Genomic DNA, 16,603 nt, shown 5'->3' with positions numbered 1-16,603 from the left:
GCTTTTTCTGTGATTTCATTTAAGTATGTATGTTTCCAAGCAGTGACTCTGGATACACCTTTGCTGTTGGGGGTGTAGAGGGTCTTGTCGGTCTGGATGTAGATGTACCCGGACTGGAAGGACACTACCACAAGTTTCTCCAGTTCTACATCAGGGAACTGAGCTTTCAGGTACACGTACTGGTTCATGTTTGGATCCTTACTGAAGCCAATAGCAGGGATCTGAAACCAGTATGTAGAGACAATAAGAGTTTCATAGATGCTAAATTTAAAAATCTTTTTGTTTCTTTTTGTTTATAGTTATACTTTTATTAAAATTAGACTAGGTGACAAATTCAGGCTTTATATATATTTTAACCAATAAAATGGTAACATATATTTCAGTAATTCTACATTACCTTTAATTGTCCAAAGTCCTGGAATTGATTTGCACTGGTAAGAATAACAGATGTGGATGCCAGCCTTTTGGATTTGGTTGGATAGGTCATTACGGTGATTTCGACCCTGATGTCATTATCATCAGTGCAGTCTTGACACTCCACAAAAATATTTTCTGGTGTTCCTACCCGCAACACATTGGGGGCAGACATCACCTTCCTGGAGAGCAGCAAGAAAATAGAATTGTTTGTGTGTTAAAGTTTTAGTTAAACAACATGTTTTCTCTTCTGTTCCAACACGGACTTCATACATAATGAGTGATTCATTGATTATCTTGACTAAGGTCCAGTAATGGATCAATAAAACATTTCATCATTGTTCTGGACTCTGTTTGCTGTGTCTACATGCATCACTGTGTAAATTCAAAGCAATATTTAGGCCAGTTTACTGGTATCATTTAAAAGGTACCTTGATTTCTGTAACAAAAAACATCAACGTTTTTCCAGCTTTGTTTGTTTTTTTGTTTCCAATTATTAGATAAAAAATCTGTTGCAAACTAGAATCAGAAATGTGAATAGAAATTGCATTGGCCATGCAAATGCTTCTCTATGTGGTAACAACATTTCATCAAGTTCAAATCTAATATTTGTGCTTCCTGCACAATACACACACATCTTTTTGCATGTTGCAGCTACCCTCTACATACATGCATGCAGCACATACACATCTTCCTCCAACTGACTCTGTCCTGTCTTTTTCCTTTAACCTCCTCTTTCTCTTTGAACATACCTTCAAGGAATTGTGTGAAAAGCCAGGTCAACTTACAATGGTGATCCATCAGCCAGAGAAGTCAGAGAGGAAAAGACCAGAAAGGCCAACAGCCCCAGCTGAGTCCTGAACAACCTTCCTGATCCCATATCTGCTGTTATTGGAGACTCCAGCTCTGCACACTCTCCTTTTATACACTCACCTCCCTCCTCCTGCACCTTTACATCCACCCACTCCTGTTTCATCCAGTTAAATTCAAAGAAACTTAACCCTTGTGCCCTCATCAAATGTACTACCCTCTGGACACCTGGCAATAATGTACACGCACAAAAAACTGAATCTTCTAAATAAATGAAATCTTCTTAATAAATAGCATGTTAAATTGAGATGTTTGGATTTATTGTCCAGTTAATTGTGTCCTTATTAAAGACGCACTGCACAAACAATGTGTTTTTTGAAATTGGAAAAAAAGATCAATGCTCCATGATCAATAGTCCATCATTTGGGACTAACTAACTTTATCCCCAGTTGATGTGCATTGTAACTTCCCGCAGTTAAACATACAAACTACATGCGCAACATTATATAGTTTCTAGCAATCTCATGAATAAATAGAAATAATTTGCCATTTATACATAATTTGCCTAGAACCATAGGGAAGAATGGGAAAGGGCCATAAAGGAAAGAGGAGATTCACACCCACCTTCTCTAATGACTTTCACTATCCGCATTGTGTGCGACATGTCTAGATGTTCTTATAGCTTGCATGTATGTGTACAGTTGTATGCATTCCATTTGGTCAATGTTCAATTTATGAAGTCAAACAAAACAATGCCTGAATATTTTCTGCAAATATTGTGTTTAATGTTCTATACCATCAAGACGCTGTGTTTACATCTTAAAAAAAAAAAAAAAAAAAGTGGCAAAACTTTTGCATACAACTCTATATATATATAGTTCATTTAAGGTTCTTTCTCAGTCTTAGTCTGGTATTACTCCAGAATTTAAAAGGAAATGGCAACATAGTCTTAAAACACATAGGAAGGCCGTCTGTAATACTAAAGCAGCCTATTATTTATTCATCACCTCCTGCCCTCTAAAGGTAACAATTTATTTTCAAACACAGGAACAGCTATAAAACCTGATATGGATGGACCTGTACTTGTATAGTGCCTTTCTAGTCTTCCGACCACTCAAAGCGCTTTTACACTATGTGCCACATTCACCCTTTCCCACACATTCACACAGATGATGGCAAAGTCCATCGAACAGAAACTAACAGTCATACACATTCAGACGTCGATGGGAGCAATTTGGGATTCAGTATCTTGCTCAAGGATACTTTGACATGTGGCACCAGGAGTCGGGGATGGAACCCACAACCTTCCGATTAAGGAGCGACCCACTCTGCCTCTGAGCCACAGCCACCCGCATACTGATATATACTTACTACTTTCCTCCCATAGACCTACACCAGTTAACTTCAGTGATTCCTTCATCTAAGCTTTCTCTTAGACACCATCCTCACTGCTTAAAGAAGTCTTAAGCTTTGTTAACACTTCCTACTAGATATGATCAACCCGTCTTTATTAGTCTTTCTAAGTAGCTGTAATTAACCTCTTAAAAAAACTCAAACCCAAGGGTCTAAGCCAACCATAGACCGATATCTAACCTACTTATTTTACCGACAGAATATTTGTTTCCAGTGAGATATTATTGAGTGTATAGTGACTTTGCTGTTGTAAACTTTACTATTGCTGCTGTAGAAACAATATTTAGTTACATTGCAAAACCAGGCACATCCTGTCACAAATAGATGCAGAAAGAATTGTCCATGCATTTGGTACTTCTAGGCTGGATTACTGCAATTCCTTATTATCAGGTGGCCTCAACGAGTCCCTTAAGTCTCTCCAGTTGATTGAGAATGCTGCAGCATATCTACAGAAAGGAACTAGAAAAATTATATTATTTCTCCTGTATTAGCTTCTCTGCTCTGGCTCCCTGTAAACTTTTTATTATAATTTAAAATACTGTAAATCTCTTCATTGTCAAGCACCATGATAACTTAGAGCTCATAGTACCCTATTATCTCACTAGAACACTACGTTCTCTGAATGCTGGGCTACTTGGGGTTCCTATAGTCTCTAAAAGTAGAACAGGAGCCAGAGCCTTCAGCTACCAAGCTCCTCTCCTGTGGAACCAGCTTCCAGTTGTGGTTCGAGAGGCAGACATCCTCTCCACATTTAAGAGTTAGGCTTAAGACGTTCCTCTTTCATAAAGCTGAGAGTTAGAGATGGCTTAGGTGACTTCTGAACCAACCCCCAATAGGGGGTTAGTGAATAAGATTCATGTCAAATTAAACAACTTATAACAGTGTTAATTCACAGCCTATAAAGTAACTAACTGCTTTGTTTTCTGTTTGGTACTGGAGAAAGTGTGCCTACCTTCCAATAGTAGTTAACATGTTTTTAGCGGAACGTCAAAATGAAGAAACAGAAAAAGCACTGACAAAATTAAAGTTTTATGGAGAAGATTTTGCCTTGGTATAACTAAAATGTTAAAAAATAGCAAGTGTACATTTCAAAATGTGCGTTAAACCTAAACGGTGGACTAACTTTTTATCCATTCCCCAGCAGATGATTACTTTGTAGCTGGCCTGAGTCCTGATTGTTCTCTTTCGTACATTTTTCAAAAGCAAGAGGCAGAAATAACCACAGAATGAAATAAAGAGAGGGAAAAAAAGAAAACAATGTATTATGGGAGGTACTCACATTAATAGTGGCAGCACATAGCATGCGTGACTCCTGCATGGGAATGAGGCAGAAGGCCATGATGGAGGCATCTGAGTCCCTGCATACGGACACAAACATATGGAAACAGCTTTTTTTGTAGCAGAATGTTTAAGAACTGTTGCTACTGAATCAGTGCACACACCATCATCTCTCCATGGTACAACCTTTCCATCTTCACTAAAAAAGCCACCAGGTTGTTGTGTTGAAAATCAGAAACTTAACTGGATGTTGCTTTGTACTAGTTGCTTTGACAGTTGATAGATCAGAGAACCCATAGAGTTCCCACTAATGGCGTTCTCCATTAGTGAACTGTGGGGACACAAATGTCCCCAAAAGGTAGCCATTTGCAATCAAGAAGCAAATAAATCTTTGGCAACAATAAAAATCGTATTTTGAGTAAAAATATGACATTGTTTATTTACAAATGATATACAAGTTGTAAATTAAAGGCATTTATTTACAAATGTTGACGCATATTTTCAGTCAGTTTGCAAATATTAAATGATGAATTACAGATACAACAAGGAAGCAAAGAGAGGCACAAGCCACAAACAGCTGTTTCTACATGCCTATGATCGGCATGAATAAAACAAATGTCTCAGTGAGTTAATTTATTTTTAATTTTGATTATTCGCATTAGTTTAAATTCACAAAAGAGAGATGGATCTATGCACAACTTCTCAAACTCTAAAGTGTCAGGTACCACGCCCCTTTCCACACCCCTTTCCACGCCCCTTTCCCACGCTTACCTTTATGCCTGGTCAAAAAGGTCAAATCGTTCAATCAAAATCTGACACTTCAAGATGTCTCAGCCCCCCCATCCAGATGGTGAACATATTTTTAAGATAAAACAATCAATAGATTGTACACAGTTAATTAGCACACCCCCTCCCCACCCCTCTGGCGGGGAACCTTTAAATCTCAAGTGTGAACAAAGGACAGAGATTGTGTCTAAGTACAGAGTCAGCAAAGAGTTCACCACCAATTCACAATGCTACATGAAAAGTTTTACGATTGTGAAAAAGAGAATATACCAGAAGATGAGATGTCTGTGATTTGCGAGACACCAGTCACCATCTACCGGCAATTGAGAGGGCCTCCTCCCGCACCGAGGAAAAGTGTGGTGTATGTACAGCGTACACAGGCTCCTCCAAAGGAATCTCTGGGAGAACAATGGTCTTTACTGCAGCATGGATCGTCTGGATGTTGGGGGTATGTGTTCAAGTATGAAGAGGGCGAACTCTGGTTGTACCAGCTGGGTGATGGTGAAAAATTTAATTTGATGAAAAATGTACTGACTCTTACCTCCAACGACTGGGCTAGTGATACAAAAACAAGTGAGAACAGATCCTTCCACCGATGTACCAGAGTCCGGTGTCGTTTCTAGGGCTGTCTGGCAGGCGAAGATATCTGGTTCCAGTGAATGGTTCATACGCGCCACTATCCAAGCATCTAGGGAGAAGCCTCTTGAGGAGGATTTTGTCCTAGAGTATTTTAATACGGACTGCGGTGTATTTCGGCCTGTGCTAGCCGTCCCTTTAGCCGCTTGGCTAGAAAAGATGCATGAAATAGGAGAGAGAATCACAACCCTCTTCCATAGCAGTCGTAATTGGAATGACACTTTGAAAGTGAGAAAAAAGCTGACGTTCTAAGCCACACCCCTGACCGCCCACTACCGCCCCCTGACTACCCACTACCGCCCCCTGACCGTCCACTACCGCCCCCTCTCCGACCACTACCCCATCTTCAAAGGTTTAAAAAGGAGTGACACAGACAAACCTAACACAGCATCCTTGATCAAACCGCTCCAAAACGAAAAAAGAAGACATGGCCACCATCAACGGACGTCTCCAGCAGCACCGGATCGCCACTATCTGGACCCCCTTTTCAGACATCCCTGAAGATTCAACCTCCGGACCCGTTCGGGGCGCAACTCGCAGACACTCGGCCGATGGATCCACCTGTAACCTCAGCACTGTTTTGGAGGAACCCCAGGGCCTTGCCTCTCCAACGCTGTACGACTCGCCATGCTGCACCCCTGGTTCATACGCAGATGGGACCTAGGATTTGCAGGTCTCAACCCACGATTCCTCCGATCCTGGAGGGTTGGTCCAGAGCCCTGGCTATCCACCAATCCCACAGAACTCATCCTGTGATTCCGTCTGGGTAGACATGGGTGATTCCCAGCCTCCCACACCTCCACGGCCAGCACCAGAGTATCCAACCCTCTTGAGCTCTGTTTCTTTGACTCCGCCACCATCACCATCTCCCCTGTGGGATGAGGAAGAACCGGCGGACGAAATCGACTGCTGGCTATCTAGTGCTTTCTACGGTACTGTAAAAACGGCCGTGCTGCATCTGCTCACCCTTACCATCAACAAGTACCGCACTGCCAACTGCTACGGATGTCAAACCAACCACCCCAGCCAGAGAGAACATCCGTGTTTGGAACCGTTAGATGATGTCTACTATAGCACCAACTTTCAAGGGTTGATGAAGATGCTTTACAAGCCTAAATTCATTCCTGCAGTTCAGTGTCTGTTGAATATGCGTAACCTTCCATCTGATGAAGTTAGAGTCAGGGCCGCTGCTGAGATGATTCTACACAATCTGAAAGATGTGGATGAGCCCTCTGACAGCATATTTGATAATTTAGGTGCCAAAACGATACGCATGCAGCTCAATTCAGTCACCAGGTGTTGGGGATTGTGATTTTATAAACAAATATTTTGAAAATGAAAACAAAGAAAAAATACAAAAAAAAGAAGAAAGGAGTTTTCCTCCACAAGTAGTGTGCACTCTCATGGATCCTTTAAACCAATTTCAAGCAGATCTGTGTGACATGCAAGCTCTGTCAGAATATAATGACGGGTATAATTATTTATTAACGGTCATAGATGTGTTTTCCAAGAAGGCTTATGTACAAGCTCTGAAGAGAAAAACAGCCGTTGAGGTGGTAAAGGCTTTTGAATCTATTTTCGAAGAAAGTCAGACACCTGTAAAACTACAAACTGATGCGGGGAAAGAATTTTTTAACAAGACTTTTAAGGCTTTGATGAAAAAACACGGTATCATACATTTTTCCACAGCCAGTGATCTCAAGGCCTCTGTGATTGAAAGATTTAATCGTACTTTAAAAAGTAGAACGTGGAGATACTTTAAGGCAAACAACACCATGCGCTACCTCGATGTCTTACAAGACTTGTTGAAAAGCTATAATCACAGCTATCACAGCAGTATTAAAATGAAGCCTATGCAAGTGACCTCAGAGAATGCCTTCCAAGTGTTTCAAAACCTGTACGGTACATCCTCAGCCACTCAGAGAGGTGAAATAAAAATTAATTTTAAAAAGGGGGATCAAGTCAGAATATCAAAAGTGAGAGGGGTGTTTGATAAAAAATTTAAAAAAAATAGTTTTACGGACGAAGTGTTCACAATACACAAATGCATTCCTCGTGAACCACCTGTTTACAAACTGAAAGATTATGATGATGAGATCATACAAGGTTCCTTTTACGAGGCAGAGTTGCAAAAAGTAAAAACGTGTAAAGACAAAGTCTACACTGTAGAGGAGATATTGAAACGACGTGCAGTCAGAGATGAAGAGCAAGCTTTTGTACGTTGGAAAAACTGGCCTGAAAAATTCAACAGCTGGGTCAAGGTTTCTGCTTTAAAAAATATATAAAAACCTAGGTGTACACGAGAGTTGTGTATTATTCCAACATGTACTGTCCGAAGGATAAGGGGTTTTTCATCACCCTGCCTTCCAACGCTAGCTTAGACGTTTTCAAAGATAACACGATCGCCAGTTACAGGGTGGATTTGGCACGACATATTGATTTAGAAGGAGAATGGGAGGTTGCCCTGACAGAGATTTCATACCCGCACACGTGGTATAATGTACTACCGGATGAAGCATACTTTCTTTGGAGGGAAAATCCCAAAGGCCCCACGACCGAGTCTAAAGTACATAGAAAAAAGTTTAGAGGGGGACATTATGGAAGCATAGACCAGTTTAAAAAAGAGATGGATCTTTATTTAAGGCAAATTAATTCTGATATCTATCTAAATTTTCACGAATCTCAAAAGAGATTTGAAATGCAAGCCGGAGGCCAAACACATTTACTCTTTGATGCACCTGTGTCTTACCTGATGGGTATGCGTCCTGGAGAATGGTTCAAATGTGATCAATTTACGGCGCCTCTGCCATCGGATATGAACGCGGGATTTTACCACATATACTGTTATAGCGATGTTGTACGGCCCCAGCTGGTCGGTGATGCTTATGCTCCGCTCCTCAGAGTGGTAGATATCAAGGGGTCTTACCGTAGTATGATCACAGAGCGCTTCAACCCTGCTAATTATTTACCGGTGTCCATACAACACATTGAAAACATTCAGATTGAGCTAAAAACAGATCAAAACAAGCCGATAAGATTTCTGTATGGGAAGACTATCGTGACGCTTCACTTTAGACCAAAAACTTAAAAAGGCAGCGTCTACACGTACATCATTCAGTATCGCCCGAGCAGTGACACGACACAACGGTGTCAAGTAATAAGACGCATTACACATTAAAAAATGGCGTTGGTAAGCATGAGAGAGGATCCTCACCGTTTTGTAAATTATTATGAGAGTCAAGTAGGCGGGGCTTTACCCGGATTTTATGTACGGACGTGGCTTAGGATCTCTATTCTCCAAATTGTTTCGCTTTGTGGCCCCTCTGGTAAAGAGAGGTTTTTCTATAGCTAAACCTCTTCTTAAGGCGGCTGCAGGCAGCATTGCTATGGATGTGTTTAGCCGTGCTGTGGGGAGGTCCAACGATCAGACGCAAGAGGGTTCAGGCGGTATTATGGTATTGTCGCGCAGGAAGAGGAGGCGACCCCCAGGGTTACGTTCTGTTTCTAATAAACGCACAAGCTCTAATAAGAAAAGATCAGTCTTGAGCGGTAGGCTGTTGAAGCGGAGGCCTGGACGGAGCTCTGATATATTTGAATGATCAATACAATATTACATTACAAAAATACAAAAACAAAACATGGCTCTTTTGCATCAGAAATCTCCAGAATGTACTCTGGCGGAGCTGGATTTATTTTCAGCCCCTATGACGCAGCTTTCTATCGACGATAAAATCTATACAGAAATTTCCCCCGTGTCAGCCATCACAGACGGGGGTCCTATAGAGTTTTTCATACCCGGAGATGGTGAAAAGTATCTGGATCTAAACGACACCCTTTTGCATCTCCGTGTGAAAATCACCAACGCAGATGGCACAAACCTGGCTAACGACGCGACAGTGGGTCCCATCAATTACCCTCTAAATACAATTTTCAGCCAATGCGACGTTATTCTGGGGGATAGATTAATTTCACAATCTAGCGCCACACACCCATACAGAGCCATGATTGAGTCTATTTTACAAAGATACAGCGGGTGCTATGAACTCCATAATCGTCAATGACGGCGCTAATGAAGGTTTGAACAAGAGTTTCACGGCAGTTTCCAGAGAAGCACATCTGCTGGGTCCTCTGCACGGGGACATATTTTTCTGCGAGAGACTTTTGTTAAACTTTGTTGACTTGAGAATCAAGCTGACCTGCGCCAGCGATGCTTTCTGTCTCACAGCGGCTCGCGACTCTACCTTCCGCCTGAAAATAATGGGGGCCTCACTGTTTGTTAAAAAAAAGCTGTCCGCTTAGGTCATGCAGCAGCCTTAATGAAAGGCAATGCACTCTATCTGCTTTCAAGAGTTAATGTGAAAACATACTCTATCCCTGCGAACTCTAGGATATGCATCCTGGAGAATCTCTTTCTGGGTGTCATGCCTAAATATATAGTCTTGGCCATGGTACACCACGAGGCTTTTGTTGGACCATTCTTCAAACGGATTTTGACCCTGATATCAGTACAGTCTTGACACTCCACAAAGGAGTTCCTACCCAGAACACTGAAAATATTTGACTTGCAACTCTACTTGGCCTTTTGACTTGAAGACTTGATACCTTCCCCCAAGTCCAAAGTTTTAAAAGTATGTTATACACATTGACAATTAGTTGCCCTGTAGCACCCGGGAGTGCTCGTCATTTTAATGTCATTCCCAGTGTATCAAAACAACATAAACATCACACAACATAAAGTCCTAAACATTGCATTGTAGATACTTCAATTTTGGGTTTAGTTAGTTTGCTTTGTGTTTAGTTATATCTGGCGTCCATTTTGTTTACCCTGTGTGTTATTTGGTTTGGCCAAGACACTACATATATATCTGTATATGTTTGATCTGTTAACACTTTGTTTAGTAACTGTTTAAGTACAGTTTGTGGTTGGTTTATATTGCTTTTGCATTTTTTGGAAAATAAAAACTCAGTTTTTCCAAAAACATTCCTGAGCCTCACATTATCCAGTGAACCATTTTTTTTTTTTTTTTTTTTGCCAGACTGATGATGACTCAGGAAGCAAACAGGGAGAAAAGTTGTGGATCACATGTTCGTTATAAGATTAACCTGAAATTCTTTACTTTTAGACTAAACCAAGCTACACATGCCACACGTTTGGTATCAAATTAAAATGAAAAGGACTGGCCATTGTCAATTCCATGATATACGTGAATTTTGCAGCTCAATTATTATTATGTATATATATTATACATACATATATAAGGTATATATATATATAAGTGCCGATTCTACAGACGAGTCGAAACTGCACAGCCAGTGAGTGCAGCTCAACCCAACAGTACGTCAACTCCGCTGGCTTTGACAAAGCAGCATGGTGATGACCATAATGCCCAACTCAAGGCTTCTAAACGGTACTCCCAAAACTGATTGGGTGACTTCACAATAGGTTGACATTTGCAGGAATGGCCAGTATCACAAAAATAATGTGTTTTTTGAACATTGAATCATGTAAACCATTGACAGTATTACAGAAGACTTGAAAATTAACCTGAAAATTAAAATAATATGAAACGCAACTGTTTATTTATTGGAAGACAACATGTGCAACATATTCCAGTGTGCTTCTTAGGGACACGACTTAAACCATATCAGCCTACGCTCATTATTGGAGCATTACAAATATACAGTTTCCCACAGAATTGTCAGTAATATATTTTAGTCACCCACAAACACAAGTGACGTCTTCTATGACGTCTATTAAAAATAAACGTGTTTTTCTTGGTCAGTGCTTGCAAAAAATTATCCATTGTGTCCACCATATAACGTCTCTCTCTCTCTCTCTCTCTCTCTCTCTCTCTCTCTCTCTCTCTTCAAGGTGATCTTTGTATTTCCTATTTTTGATTTTGAAAGATATTTTGTTTAAGAAAACTCATTCCCCCTGGGTTGTATGCAGCCAGCAAGGTATGTTTATTTACGTTGCTCATTATGTTAATTAGTCTTTGGCGTGTGAATTTTATGTTAAATGAATGCATGTATTTGTATATTGTCCTGTAACAGTTCGACGGTGGATTGATGACGATGAAGTGGAGTTTGAGAGAGCAATAAATTCATCTGTATGAATAACTAGTGTCGCTTATTTCCTGGAGGGAGTGATAGTCGAACTCGAACCTGCGTGAACTCTCCGCGACCTGCTCATGCCGACGGTTCGCCAAGACAGGAAATACAGATAAGCCACTGTTCAGCGTTGAGGACACATAAGTTCAACAATTTTCATAACACATCCATAAGTCAGACACTTAAGTTTGTGTACTGAAAAGGTACACAAGAATTGAAAACCTACAAGGGACTGTGTGTAAGATATGAAGGGCATTGATGTAATTGATTTATTTGCATCTTTGTATATATTGATCCTTAAATTATTTAATTGAGCAAGGGAAATTGATTTATTTTGAAGAAGAGGGAAATTTTGTGTGTGCATGTAACTAAGTTCATATTAAGCTCATATTTGGCAAGAAGTTTCCTATTCATGGTTGTATATTTTACTATGCAAGCTCATTGAAGTGTCGCCATAAGGGCCTTTGTCAATGCTTATTTTAAAGGTTGCTTTGAAGGCAGTAACCTAAATTAATTTTTCTTTTCGATTGAAACGTATTTTTGTTGAAATGATCATTATTAACTACTTTACTTATTTGAGACAAGTATATTGTCTAAAGGTTATTTCCAAATAAGCTACAATGTCACAAACAAGTGAAGAGACTCGTCATGTAGCAGCCTCTACAGAACAAGCAGCAGAGCCAGAGCAGACAGATGAGTCTGAAGAGCCTTGTAGAGGTGAGTGAGCCCGCAGATTAACAGAAAAGGGAAGGGAATTTCAGCAAGAAAAAACTAGCAGACTATTACTTCGCTTTGACAGTATTTATGAACGATGGAAGGCTCTAACTAAGGTGGCTAAAAAATCTGTACTAAAACAGCACCCGAGTAACATCCTACAAGAGCACATCAGCAGTATTCAAAGGGAATTGGATGAACTGAATATTGTTTATGATGAATACAGAAGGATTGACAGCCCATCTCATGACATGCGCCGAAAGCTGGACAACTGTATATCAGTCACTAGGATTGTTGTAAAAAATGCTCAGTCACAAATTCAAGATACAAGGGAGGAGCTGTGCTGGCCTGAAGACAACTCTGTGTTTGCATCTTCAATCTCTAGTGTGTTACCTCCAGCCTCTAATTGTTCTAAAGATAATTCCATTCACTCTAAGGTATCTTCAGTTAAAAGGCAAGAAGCTGCTGCTGAGTATGAAGCCACTCGAGCTGTATTAAAGATTATGGCTGAGCAAGAATGCCACCAAGAGAAACTGCTAACACTTGAAGCTGAGGAACTGCAGATAGTCGCAGACCAAGAAGCAGCTGCATTAACTCGCCGTCTTCAAGGAGAAAAGGAAGAGACTGAACGTAGGATAGAAAAGGAGAGACAAGAGGCTGCTCTCTTAGAGAAACAGGAAGAAGAGAGCGCTGCAAGAAAAAGGTCTGTAGAAGACTTGAAAAGAGAGTTTCAGCGTCTGGAGGAGCTGAAAAAGCTGAATGCTGCCAAGGCAAAGCTTGAGGTTTATGATGGAGCTGAATTCCATCCAGACCAAGAACGTGCATCACAGAACTCTGTACTACCTACAGCTGTACCAGAAAGTAATCAGGTGAATTCTGTGCCTTTGCATCCACAACCACTCAGAGACATGGCTCCAAGGACAACGCTTATAGACGACTCAGGAGAGCTTGTAAAAGTCTTGGCTGAGGCTCTATCAGCAAACAGGCTACCTATTCCAGAGCCAACAATCTTTAGTGGAGATCCACTTAAGTTTAATCATTGGAAGTCATCCTTTCAGGCACTGATTGAGAGGAAAATATTCCAACTTCAGAGAAAATCTTCTTCCTTTAGAAATATGTTGGAGGAGCAGCTAAAGAGGCCATAGAAGGTTATTTTCTGCTTGATTCAGAAGACTCGTATTACGCAGCATGGGACATGCTAAATGAACGATATGATGAGTCCTTTGTAATCGCCAAAGCCTTCCAAGACAAGTTATACGCCTGGCCAAAAATAGCCTCAAGAGAGAGTGCTGAGTTGTGAAAGTTTGTAGACTTTCTACGCAGTTATGAATCTGCCATTGCTCACAATGAGAGTTTAAACGTTCTTAATGATGGAATTGAGAACCAGAAACTTACTGCCAAACTATCTGACTGGTTAAGTACCAGATGGAATCGAAAGTCCACACAATACCAACTAGAACACAGAAGGTTCCCAAACTTCAGTTATTTTGTGACATTCCTATCAATGGAAGCTAGTATTGCTTGCAACCCTATAACGTCTTTCCATGCTTTATGTCAAAGTGAACCTGATAAGGCAAGGATTAGGAACCAAAACATAGTGGCCTCCAAGAATCAAACAGTTGGTGCCAAGATCTTCACAACCAACACCAGTGAAAGAAACATAGTCATGAGTGTGTTTTGTAAGAAAACACAACACAGCTACAAGACGCCATTAAAGAAACTACATCCAACAGAGTTGTGCAAGATGGCAACAGTACTCAGACTTCAATGATAGTGCCTGTCTATGTGTCAACGCCTAGCGACTTAAGCAAAGAAGTTCTCGTCTATGCCCTGCTAGACTCACAAAGTGACTCTTCATTCATTCTTGAGGAAGTTGCAGATGTTCTAGATACTAACACTGAATGAGTGAAGCTGAAACTATCTACAATGTCATCCAAAAAGACAATTGTGCCCTGTAAAAGACTCAGAAGCCTACAAATAAGAGGGATATTCTCTTCTAAGGAGATCACAGTGCCAACAGTCTACACTCGTGAATTCATTCCTGCTAATCGAACGCACATCCCGACTCCTGAGACCGCCAAGGCGTGGCCTCATTTGGAGCATCTTGCAGAACACATTGCTCCACAAAAGGATTGTGAAATCGGTCTGCTGATCGGTTACGACTGTCCACAGGCTCTGATGCCTAGAGAAGTTGTATGTGGAGAGGAAAATCAACCCTTCACGCAGAAAACTGACCTAGGTTGGAGCATAGTGAGTTATGGTGATCCAAATGAGTATTGCAGTGATGCAATTGGAGTAAGTCATCGTATCATTGTAAGACAAGTGACGCCTGAACCCATACTGACAGCAAGGCTCAAAAGTGAAGTTCACTATGTTTGCAGGACTCAGATCAAGGAAATCGTTACTCCAGATGATCATGGTCAAGGTGTTAGAATCCGACTCCAGTGAAAGATGCGGAGAAGAAACAGCTGTCTCACAGGAAGATCTTCACTTCTTGACAAAGCTGAAAAATGGTATCAAACACAAACAAGATGGTCATCATGAAATGCCATTACCTTTCAGACAAGACAGACCAAATCTACCTAATAATAAGTCATGTGCTATTCAGCGTCTAATGTGTTTGGAACGGAAGCTCAAGAGAGACCAAAAATATTGCTCGGACTACATGAACTTCATGAAGGAAATTATCGATCGTGGTGATGCAGAGAGGGTCCCAGAAGAGGAACTCGGAAATCAACCAGTTTGGTATATTCCCCACCACGGCGTATACCATCCTCACAAGCCTGGAAAGATCCGTGTTGTCTTTGATTGTTCAGCAAGGTTCGAAGATACATCATTGAACGACCACCTTCTTACTGGGCCAGAGCTCACAAACACCTTGGTGGGAGTTCTTTGTAGGTTTCGTAAGGGCCCAATTGCTATTATGTGTGATGTGGAAAAGATGTTCCGTCAGTTTCATGTAAGGCCTGAAGACCAAGACTACCTGAGGTTCTTATGGTGGGAGAACGGTGATCTAGAGTCTCCACCATCAGTCTTTCGGATGAAAGTCCATCTGTTTGGGGCAGCTTCCTCACCCGGCTGTACAACTTCCTGTGGAATAAAATTAATGCATCATCTGAATGGCTGTTCTGTTCCCCTTTGTAGAGACTGCCCATCAATCTGTTTAGAGTGAATATTGGCTCATAATGATCGGTGGCCAATCAATTGAAACATATATAAATAGATATACATATATATGACAGAAAACTAAGGAAGAGCATCATGGGTCTCCTTTAAAAATATAGTTACTGAACCACATGCTGTTTAGGGTTTACTGACTTACTGAGAAACAGAGAGGAAAACTGACAAATATATTTAATGTTTTTATGTTATTTTGTATTTCTCAACAGTTATACAAGTGTTAAAGGTGTGGGTCACCGAATTTACAAAATAACATATTTGCTCAGATAAGGATCTTCTGCCCTAGCATGGACTTCATATGTAATGAGTGATTAATCTGGACCCCTAAACTCCATGAGGACAATGCATTTGATATTAGTTATTCAAATTTGACAGAAAGCACATAGTATAATAATAACATATAATATAATAATTAGAATAATAATTAATACTAATTTTAAAATACACATATAAATTCAAGTAAATTTAGCAATCTAGAAATGGAAAAACATTTTTTGATCCTCTCCATCGGACACCCCTCCTTAGTAAAAACAGATTACGACAGCTGACCTTCACATTTTGACTGTGAGGATATAAAAGGCCAGAAAAGGCAGCAGCCACAGCTGGGTGAGACACATCTTCCTACCTGATCCCACATCCCCTGTCAATGTAGACTCTCACTCTCCAACACCCTCCTTTTATCCACATACCTCCCTCCTCCTACAACTTTAGTTCTCCTCACTACTTTCTCATCCAGTTAAAAGAAAGGTTTTAAGTCTGTCTAAAACAATAGTCACATGCCCATATGTACATTGAAAGGCCATTAAGAGATCACTAAACTCAAACAAGGTAGGCTACGTAATAAATGTAGATAATTTGTAGATATTCATTTAATTTTGTCTGGAGGGGGCATTTGACCAAATGGAGTACTTATTCAGGGTACTTTAAGGTTTGGATTTGGACCTATAATTAAAGAAATGCATATGTAGTACGTATACATGATGCAATTTAACTGTATTTTTCAGCAAGGAACTAGACAAGGGTTCTCCTTTCATTATTATTCTCCAGTGTGATGGAGCCACTAGACTTATCAATGTCAAACCACATTGTAATTGGCCTTAACAGAACATAGAGAAAGTAAAAGATTTATAAGGGAAAGATTAAAAATAAATAGTTAGTTGTATAGGGTCTATGACCTAGCGTGTTCCTAGAATATCTTTTACTTTATCAGTAAATAAAGCCCAGGCACTGATTGTTGATTATTTGGCATTGTGCATTCTTG

General features: G+C 40.4%; 1 protein-coding gene and 1 pseudogene across 1 annotated transcript in view; one reads left to right on the top strand and one right to left on the bottom strand.

Annotated features, from left to right (window-relative positions):
* LOC127354391 (complement C3-like) overlaps positions 1 to 1,317 on the bottom strand; it is a 28,835-nt pseudogene extending 27,518 nt beyond the window's left edge.
* LOC127354388 (myosin heavy chain, fast skeletal muscle-like) overlaps positions 1 to 16,603 on the top strand; it is a 142,038-nt gene that overhangs the window by 52,412 nt on the left and 73,023 nt on the right. The window lies entirely within an intron of this gene.

The sequence above is a fragment of the Dicentrarchus labrax genome, unplaced genomic scaffold (genome assembly GCF_905237075.1).
Source record: "Dicentrarchus labrax unplaced genomic scaffold, dlabrax2021, whole genome shotgun sequence".
NCBI lineage: Eukaryota > Metazoa > Chordata > Actinopteri > Moronidae > Dicentrarchus > Dicentrarchus labrax.
This window is presented reverse-complemented; position numbering and strand designations above follow the sequence as displayed.